This window comes from Pyxicephalus adspersus, chromosome 1 (genome assembly GCF_032062135.1).
Source record: "Pyxicephalus adspersus chromosome 1, UCB_Pads_2.0, whole genome shotgun sequence".
Lineage (NCBI taxonomy): Eukaryota > Metazoa > Chordata > Amphibia > Anura > Pyxicephalidae > Pyxicephalus > Pyxicephalus adspersus.
In genome coordinates this window covers 103,547,979-103,559,116 of record NC_092858.1, presented here as the reverse complement: position 1 = coordinate 103,559,116, position 11,138 = coordinate 103,547,979, and positions in this window count along the sequence as shown.

Below are 11,138 nucleotides of genomic sequence, written 5' to 3'. Positions count from 1 at the left end.
CGCATTTCACTTCTGCAGGTATATATGGTGAAAGCGTTTAGTGGCCTATTTTAGTACAAAAAAAAAATATGTATGAATTTCACTTCTGCAGTTATTTGTGGTGAAAGCGTTTGGTGGCCTATTTCAGTACAAAAAGAAAAAAAATATATACGCCTTTCACTGTTGCAGTTATTTGTGGTAAAAGCATTTAGTGGCCTATTTCAGTACAAAAAGAAAAATATATACGCATTTCACTTCTTCAGTTATATTATGGTGAAAGCGTTTAGTGGCCTATTTCAGTACAAAAAGAAAAATATATTCTCAGTTCACCTCTGCAGTTATATGTGGTGAAAGCGTTTAGTGACGTATTTGACTACAAAAAGAAAAATATATGCACAGTTCACTGTTGCAGTAATTTGTGGTAAAAGCCTTTAGTGGCCTATTTCTGTACAAAAAGAAAAATATATTAGTCGCTTTTAGGGGTGTTTTAATTTGCTTTTAATTGTCTTAGTTCAGCTAAAAGTATGTCAGACAGAGAAGTGCCAGGCCATGCACAGAGGAGTGGCAGAGGCCTAAATGTTTCTGGCGCAGGCAGAGGTCGCAGCAGAGTAAGGGGGCATGTCAGCAGGAGTCGCAGCGAGAGTCCTGAGCTCCCGATGTCATCTAGCGGTCTTATCTTGACCAGCAACCCAGTGGTTCTTGATTGGTTAACTCGGTCATCCACTTCATCCCAAGTGACATGGGACACCCCGAACCAACAGTCGGTGGGTTCGTCAGACACAACCCTTAGTTGGCATGGCCTGGGAGCAGGCCTCACCTGTCCTCAACCTGCCTCTGTCCTTTGATGTTCCCTCAGCCACAGAAGTATTGTATGCTGTGGGCTCAGCTCCACTATACAGCGAGGACGAGCTAGTAGAGGACAATCAGCAGCTACTGCCCAGCCAAGATCTTGAGGAGACATCCGCCGCTTCTTCCACTAGGCTGGCAAGTAGTGATGAGAAGAGTGGCATGGGAGGTGGTGTTGCGAGCGGTCAGGCTCCTGACCCAGAGACCGTTGAGGAGGACATCAGTGACATGCAGACACTACTCGATGATGATGAAGCCGATCGCACTTGGGAGCCGGGTGAAGAAGGGGCTTCATCATCATCAGGAGAAGAGGGTGGCAGCTTGGCTGTGAGGCAGCGGCTGAGCCAGCAAGGTGGTAGCATGGCTGGGAGTCAGCAGGGTGGCAGCAGTGAAAGGTCGGGAGCCAAACGTGCCCGGGGTAGACCACCTGCTTCGCAGCAGCCTACCTGCCCGGGAAGTAGTGGTGCAGGGGTTCACAGAGGCAACGGCAGTAGCAGTCAGTCAGTGCAGAGTGTTGGGGGGAAAATCACCTACTCGGAGGTGTGGCAGTTTTTTGTTAAGCTGGAGGAAGTTATCATGGCCATATGTAGAATATGTGGGCAGACGGTGAAGCGTGGCCAGGGTGCCAATGTTGGGACCACAGCCCTGCGTCAACATATGCAACGTCACCATAAAGTGGCCTGGGAGAGCCGTGGCTCCGATGTGGTGGTCCAGCCTGCCGCAGCAACCGCTGCATCACCCAGTGACACGCACCGGCTTTCAGGCAGTCAAGGCTCCACCACCTGTATGTCATTTCCATCTGTTCAGATGCTCCTCCTACTCCTCATCAGTCATTCCGTCAGCAATCGATCACCTAAGCGATTGCCAAGAGACAACAGTATGTGTGCACTCATCCAACGGCGCAGAAGCTGAATGTGCTCCTGTCCAAGTTGCTGGTGCTGCAGTCCCTCCCTTTTCAAGTGGCGGACTCTGCACCTTTCAGAGAACTGATGTCTTGTGCCGAGCCGAGGTGGAGAGTCCCAAGCCGTCATTTCTTTGCGAAAAAGGCAGTACCAGCCCTGCACAAATATGTAGAACAGAAGGTGGGCCAGTCCTTAAGCCTGTCGGTGTCTGGCAAAGTGCACGGCAGTGCCGACATATGGAGCTGTAACTACGGTTGGGGACAATACATGTCCTTTATGGCCCACTGGGTGAATGTGGTTCCTGCACAGCCACACCAGCAACTTGGCCAGGTGACACCGTTCCCGCCTCCACAATCTCACGCCGCTGGTCCTGCGATAACGTCCGCCTCTGCTTCCTCATCTTCCACCGTGTCCTCAGCCTCCACTGCAGGGACAATTCACAGTGCCCCTCCAGCATACCACATGTGCAGGGCACGGCGGTGTCACGCTGTTCTGCACCTGGCTTGCCTGGGCAAACGGAGTCACACAGGAGAGGAATTGCTCCGTGTGACTCATCAAGAAATCGAATCCTGGCTTTCCCTGCGACAACTCAAAATTGGAACCATGGTGACCGACAAAGGGAAGAACATGGTGTCAGTGCTGCGTCAAGGAAGGCTGACCCATGCGCCCTGCATGGCACACGTGTTCAATCTGTTTGTCAAGCGGTTCCTGAAGTCTTCCACCCATCTGCAAGACATCATAAAAATGGCCAGGAAACTTCAGTCACTCGTATACCGCAAAGCACACCCTACTTGAGCTGCAGTGGCAGAACGGCATCTCCCAACATAGGCTGATATGTGACGTTTCCACCCGTTGGAATTCCACCCTCCATATGTTGAACCGACTATATGAACAGAGAAAGGCCATCAACGCGAATGATTGATGATCAAAGCGGATAGGAGTACTCCCATGTGTAACTTCAATGTCAGCCAGTGGCAGCTCATGCGTGACACCTGCTGTTTGCTCAGGCCCTTTGAGTAGGCCACGTTATTTGTCAGTCGCCAGGACTACGGGATGAACAACGTCAATCCACTGCTTTATGTCCTGGAACAGATGCTGGTAAATCTGGCCAGTCAGGGGACTGGAGACGTGGCGCCTAGATCTCATCGCCACATAAGCCCTGTGGGGGCTTAACTGGAGGAGGACATTAGAGCACAGGCAATGTATAGCAAAATGGGTGGTTTTTCTACTCAGGTGACAGGGGAGGAGGAGCAGGAGCAGCCAAAAGAGCAAGAGGGAGATGAGGAAGACGAAGCAGAGGACCCAGACACACCGTGGTGGTATGCAGTGGAGATGGAGGCAGGGAGACCCTCCAAGTCACTTGCACAAATGGCCCACTGCATGCTCACTTGCTTGCCTAGTGACAGCCGAATTGTCACCTTTCAGCAGAAGGATGACTTCTGGCTCTCCACCTTGTTGGACCCTCGCTACCGGTCCAAAATGGGGGCCTTTTTTACAGCCGCTGAGAGCGAGGACAAACTGAACTACTACAGAGACATTCTATGTAGTCAGTTGGCCGCTGAACATCTGTGCCATCGTCCATCCTCTCGCAGGTCTGACCGGGGGGGCCCTCTGCACTCACGTTCCACTGCCATGGCTGCTGGGGAGGGGTGTGGTGGCAGGAGCAGTACTAGCTCCATCAGCAGCAGCCTGAGTCTAGAACCGCTGATGAGCAGCTTTCTTCACCCGCATACTGAAGAAACTATGCACCAGCAGCTAGACATAGAGCAGAACCTGAGCCAGCAAGGGGTGGCATACTTGGAGTGCACCCTGCCAGCCATCATTGAAGACCTGCTAGACTACTGGGCAGCCAAACTGGATTTGTGGCCGCAGCTGGTCCTGGAAAAGCTGTCCTGCCCAGCCAGTAGTGTGGCATCAGAGCGGGTGTTTAGTGCGGCGGGGGCCTGTCCACCCAAAATGTTGAGAGACCGACCTTTGTCAAGATGAATCAGGCGTGGATCTGCCAGGATTTCCACCCACCAATGCCTGATGCATCTGATTAGATGATCAATGCCGCCTCACCCAAACCTTGACAAAAGAGACCGGTTTCTTCTGGCAACCTGCCTCATCCACTACTCTGATGCTGCCACCCGCCTGATGCCACACATCAGATGCCAAGTGCTCCTACTTTCACCCACCTTTGTCAGTGGGTACTGGTATTGCCACCCACCGCCCCACTCTGTCACCGGGTCACTCTGTGGTCTCCTGATGCTGCTGCTGCCATCTCCACACTATCTCTGTGGTCTCCTGATGCTGCTGCTGCCATCTCCACACTATGTCACCTTGCCACTCTGTGGTATCCTCCTGATGCTGCTGCTGCCATCTCCACACTATGTCACCTTGCCACTCTGTGGTCTCCGCCTGATGCTGCTGCTGCCACCACCTCTAGACTTTGTCATTGTGCCACTCTGTAGCCTCCTGATGCTGTCCCCAACTCCACACTCTGTCATTGTGTCACTCTGTGGCTTCCTCATGCTGCTGCCACCTCCACACTCGGTCATTGTGCCACTCTGTAGCCTCCTGATTCTGCTGCCACCTCCACACTCTGTCATTGTGCCACCCTGTGGTCTCCTGATGCTGCTGCTGCGGCCACCTCCACACTCGGTCATTGTGCCACTCTGTGGCCTCCTGATTCTGCTGCCACCTCCACACTTTGTCATTGTGTCACTCTGTGGCCTCCGCCTGATGCTGCTGCTGCCGGCACCTTCACACTCTGTCTTTGTGCCACTCTGTGGCCTCCTGATGCTGTCGCCAACTCCAGACTCTGTCATTGTGCCACTCTGTGGTCTTTGCCTGATGCTGCTGCTGCCGCCACCTTCACACTCTGTCATTGTGCCACTCTGTGGCTTCCTAATGCTGCTGCCACCTCCACACTCGGTCATTGTGCCACTCTGTGGCCTCCTGATTCTGCTGCCACCTCCACACTCTGTCATTGTGCCACCCTGTGGCCTCCGTCTGATGTTGCTGCTGCCGCCACTTCCACAATCTGTCATTGTGCCACTCTGTAGCCTCCTGATGCTGTCGCCAACTCCAGACTCTGTCATTGTGCCACTCTGTGGCCTCCTCCTGATGCTGCTGGTGCGGCCACCTCCAGACTCTGTCATTGTGCCACTCCTGGGCCTCCTGATGCTGCCGCCACCTCACCACTATGTCATTGTGCCTCTCTGTGGACTTCTCAAGCTGTTCTCCCACCCTCCCCACTCCATGACTGGGCCACTATTTTGCCTTTTTGGCCTGGATGACATCACTATTTATTTGACACTTCTTCTGATCTGTCAGAAGGAAGGAAAAAAGAGATGCACAAAAGATCCTGTCTGTGTAGCAGCTGTAAGGCCTGTATGGTCCAATCAGAATTGGCTTATGATTTGGTAGCCAAAAGCAGGAGGGGGTACAAAACACAGAAGACGTGCAAATATTCCATTCACGGGTCATCTCTGTTTTGGGTCCACTCCTGGTTTTTTTTGGCATTAGCAATATTGATGGATTATTGAGCAAATGCTGACCGAGTGAAGGCATATGCTCCACAGACAGGATCCGTTTTTTGTGGGTTATTGTTCTGATGGATCAGAGGAAGGGCAAAATAATCAGTGGTGTCAACACAAACTTAGTGCTGACACCCTCTCCACTCTGTTGGGGGGGCTCTACTTGTATAAGCAGTTATTAGAACAGGTTCTGTAGACATCTTTGTGGAATCAGCTGACAAGGATGTAAAAGGAGTGCGCTTCTTCTTGACGCTAACATGGACCTGTAAGGCTGAGTTCATACTTGAGTTATTTGGTCAGTTTTGGCCCCGTGACTGCCCAAATAAGTGAAATTTGCAGTGATTCTAATAGCGACCCCTGTCATCTGCATGTCATACTGACTCACAGTATTATTTCACTACCACAGCAGATGTGTGTTACTGCAAGGCACAGTGTTCTACACCACTATCAAAGCTCTCTGCAGACCAGAAATAGATGTTTTTTTAACGTGATTCGTTGTGAATAACTTCAGATCGAAGCAAATCTTTTCGAAAAATTTGGCAAATGGGCCGAATCGAATGTTTGAGAAATTCGTTCATCTCTAGTTGCAAGCAACTTTTAAGATAAAGCTTATAAACGTCCTTGAAGGAAACATCCTGGTGTAGATTAGCTCATTGGAATGCATGGGGATTTCCAACAAGGGCTTTAAAAGGCTCAGGTTAAATGCTGGGGAAACAGTCCATGTAGACTAAGTCAAAGATAGTCACCATTAACTTATGAAAGACTATAGTTGTCAACAACAAAAAAAGAAACAAACAAAAGCTTCCATGAAGCTTAAGGACGTTCTCACCTACCCTTTTTGTTCTATAAAAGGTTGAAGACTTTACTTCATGATCACCAATTGGTGAAAATATGGAAGATTCAACACCTGAGTACCAAGGATTATACCTTTAACAAATCTTACTCCAGAATAGTTTTTTTCCTCATATCACATAACGCAATCCCGCAAGTCCAATCATCAGACATAGGTGCAATATATTTTTTTGGATCATGCTCCTAGAACACTCTCTGTCAAGTTACATCTCTGCTAAGTCTACTACTTGGAGACTTAATGATCTACTCTTGGAGATGCCGTAAGTTTCAGAAAAGCTTGGAAATGATATCCAGGCATTTTTCACACTAAATAAAGGTTCGACTGAAAACCCGTTCCATGTATGGGAAGCCCACAAATGTTATACAAGTGGGCTGCTTATTCAGCAGGGCAGTAGATCAAAAAAGCAAAGACGGAAAAGTTAAATTACCTCCTGGCGGAACTGCACTGGATATTCAGCATTGGAGACAGCATAGTGATCCCTTAGTGGCTTGATTGCTAGATATTTATACACAAATTAGTGAGCTTTATCAAAGTAAAGCCAAATCCCAACTTTTTTATTGCAGAAGATATTATTACGAACATGCCAACCACTGTGGGAAAGCGTTGGCTAGGGCTCTTTTAGAAAAACAGGCCTCTATGTACATTCCCAGTGTTAAGGATGCCGCAGATAGGTTGGTATACGCCAACCCTGATATCCCTCGGTCATTTCAAACCTTCTACCACCGTCTCTATAATCTGCACCCGGAGGGTAACAGGCCCCAAGGTGACCCTAAATTACCACGCATTATTGAATACTTGGAAAAATCAGATCTTGCTAAATTATCAGAGGAATCTCGAGACTTACTGAATAAGCCAATTACAATAGAGGAACTTCAGACGGCTATTACTCGAGCTGCCTTGGGTAAAGCCCCGGGACTAGATGGTTTTATTCTAGCATATTAAAAAAAAATTGAACCATCCTCTCTGTCCCCATCTAATTGAAATGTACAATGCCATATCACAGTGCCACGTCTGATACTCTTTCTGCGCAAATCTCAAGTTTTACTGAAACCAGATAAAGATCCTTAGTCCTACTACAGTTACCGCCGAATATCACTATTATACTGTGACCTGAAGCTTTTTGTGGCTATTCTGGTCAATAGATTGACTCCCATACTAAACCACATTATTGGCCCTGACCAAAGTGGATTTCTTCTGCTCCGCGAAGCCAGAGATAACACAATCAGTACCTTAAATATCATTGATTTCACCCAATCCCGGCATGTCCCTCTAATGCTCCTTTCCAGAAAGCATTCGATCGGGTTAGTTGGGTCTTTCTACGGGCAACATTACAACCTGGGACTCCCCGAGCGTCTCCAGCATTGGATCCATGCGTTGTACACAATGCCAGCAGCAAGGATTAGAATTAACGTAGAATTGTCTAAGACCTTTAGCATTACAAATGGAATGAGACAGGGTTACCCTCTTTTTCTCCTCTCCAACAGGGTTGCTCGCTTTCTTGCCCTTTTTCTTTAGCATTACATATGGAACGAGACAGTGTTGCCCTCTTTTTCCCCTCCCCAACAGGGTTGCCCTCTTTCTTTAGCATTACAAATGGAATGAGACAGGGTTGCCCTCTTTTTCATCCTTACAATAGAACCCTTCTTACACCATGTGCGTTCTAATGTATATGTAAAAGGTGTTACTATAGGAGCAGTAGAACATAAAATTGCAGCTTACACAGATGACTTACTCTTTTATCTGTCTTCTCCACATACGTCAATCCCAAATCTGCTTAAAAAACTAAAACGCTATACAGAGCTGTCCAACTCTAAAATAAACCTGCAGAAATTGGAAGCTCTGAACGTTTCCATTCAACAGAAGACACTGTTGGGTTAGCACAATTTTATTTATTTTATTATTTTACAATTATCAATTATGTCTCAACAACCATAATTCTTTACCAGTATATACTGATATATGTATACCATATATGAGGTCCTCCTAAAGGAATGCAGCATATCCTTTAACTGGTATCCTTATAAGGTAAAATACTGGTTTAGGGATGATCATTGGTCAGTACTGGTCAAACACTGGCCATTGTCTTGGTTCCTGGGTAGTTAAAAACACAGTGCCATACCTAAATAACTAGTCTTGACCAGAACTAACTGTATGCAACATGTTTTTTGATCATCTGCCAAGCCATTAATTTAGGGGACTCCTTGAAAGAATGCAACTCACTTCCGCAGTTAAGTATTTTTGTTATGTCTAATGTTACTGCATTGTTTTATCTATCTGTATTTATTAATAAATAGTATAATCTTTAAATTTTATTCTTTAAAATGTTTATTTTAGTGTTATCTTTCTTTGTTCACTTCAAATTTAACCCATCAATATTTACATAAACTGTCACAGAATAATCCGTGACATAACAGACACATATAATAATATCACTGAAGTTTTCCTTGAAGTGGGCCACCTCCTCTATTAAATACTTGGGCACCCAGATCACAACTCGATTAACGAGTATAGTGGAACTTCCCCTCCTTAATAAAATTCGCAAAGACCTCCATAAATGGAGACAACAAATAACCACCTGGATCGGTAGATGTAACATTCTTAAAATGAATGTTATGCCACGACTTTTATACCTCCTACAAGCATTACCAGTACAGAGTCCTACGTAGATGCTAAATGCTTTTAAATCTAAGTTTGTCAAGTTTATTTAGTTCCCAGACACATCGAAAATAAGTATGAGAATTTTGCGGCTGCCTAAAATACACAGAGGCATGGTCTTTCTTGACCCTCTCTTGTATCATAGGGCGGTACATTTAGGTAGACTAATTGATTGGTGTACTAACAGTTAAAGCTCTGGGTGAGACTGGAAAATGAGGTATCAGGAGTACCAATAGAAACTTTAGCCTGGGCACCCACTGCGAATAAAACCAAAATGTCTAAACACCCGCTTTTGGGGCCCACCTGGATCGGCAGTCTCAAAGAATTTCCAGTCACAAAATGTTACTGCCTTCCCATCTCCACCATCCCCGGTATTGGGCCATACTGATTTTCCCTCTGGTATATCAGACCTGATATTCTGCTTATAGAGCACTAAAGGGATTTTCAGAGCCGGACATTTTATCTGACATGACTCATGGGCCTCTTTTATAGATCTGCAAGCTGAAAGCGACCAGCCAATTCTGAGTGCTTGCCACACTATCCAACTAATATATTTTCTAGGATCTCTTACTCATCCCTCCCTGTTTGTACGCCCGCTTTTACCCCTGGAGTCAAAAGTGTGCCTCCAAAGCAGGTGTCAGGGGTACCCTATCTTGTGCCTACCAAAGTTTCATCTCAACGTTTTGTGTTAGGGTGAGAGGAGGAACTAGGTTTTAAGCTCATGGATCAGCAACAAGAGATAATTCTATATTTTGGCCATAAAGCCTCTGTATGCAATTGGTATCAAGAAGTCAATTGCAAATTGGTCACTAGATGGTACAGAACACAGCTAAACTTGCAAAAATCACAAACTGTTGGAGACAAAACTGTTGGAGATGTAAAGCTGCCCCTGGTACCTTACTTCATATTTCCGGGGAGTGTCCGAGGCTTGCCCCCTTTTGGGATACAGTGGCAAAACTTACATATGACCTTACATCAATGGATATACAGGGTAAGCCTGAACTGGCTCTGCTTCACATCTCCAACATGACAAGGAAACAATACAAGTCCTCTTCAGTACTTCCCCTGATTTCACTGCCTTATTGTTACAGACATCACAGGTCTAGCGAGACTTTAATTCTCAGGAATGTAATAGATATTATGTGATGCATATCTTAAGCTGTGTGAATTTACTGTGCTCGTGCTGCTTGTCACCCTCGCTCTCTCTCCCCTTCCCTATTACCCTTTTACACCCCCACCTACACTCCAATTTGTTGTTTTTACTAAATGTTTATGAAAAATGTAACAGATGCTCTGGCCGCGCTGTTCATACAAAAATTGTTTATATTTACCTTTTCAGTGATTTTTTTTACTGTACTGACGATATTGCTATATGTAAAGCTGCCTATTTTTGTACCTAAAAGTGTCTCAATAAAAAATTACAAAAAAAAAAGTTTAAATGTTGAGTCAATCATTTCTACAGGGTGCGAATATTTTTTACCTGCAACAAAACGTGCTAATTAGCACATATGGCAAGTGTCTTACGGTATGCAGTATAAAGCATGTTTGTTCATATATTAGACTAAAAAAACTTGTTTTATTTCCTTTCTGTAAATTCTTTAAATGTCCTAGATTTTTTCCACAGGAACTTTAGCAACCATTTTCATATTTATCTGCATGTTTGGCAAAAAAGTATTTATTTTTTTTTTGTATTGTGCAGGAAAATACAGAGATCAGGATTCATCAATCTGTCATCCCTGTATCACATGGAGTTTACATGACATAAAAAGTTACTTTGGCCAGTGTTTCATTAGTCATGCCAGCTTCATGCTGATAGAGCAGTCTGTCACATTTTCTCTTTCTTCCTACAGAACTGCTTAGTTCCACCTTTTCTTATTCCCCACTAGATGGAGTAATATCTTGAAATATGTGTGAAATAAGGTGTGGTTGTTAAAACTACAGGTATACATGAGGGCAGCTCATAGAATTATTTTAGCCAGGGATGTTAAAATTAACTAATTTTATAATTTTATGTAGATATATTGACATATAAATATTTATTGCATGGTTAAAATGATATGATTCAAATGTTAAATGTAGGTGCATTTATCCTTATTTTCTCTAAGTAATACGTTTTATTAATTTATTTAAAAGATGTAAAGATCTAATCTAAAAAAAGGTAATGGGTAAAATTTTTTAGTTGAGGTGACTTTGTATGTCTGATCATTTTTGTGTGATACGTATTGCGTGCTTTAACTATTTTAAGTATTTTTAGGATGGTGGCAGAGGCTGAGGGGTGGGATGAAGTAACTTCACAAAGAGCTGAAGTTGCATCATCACTGGCTGCCCAATGGTATATATATATATATATATATATATATATATATATTGTTATTATTTTTT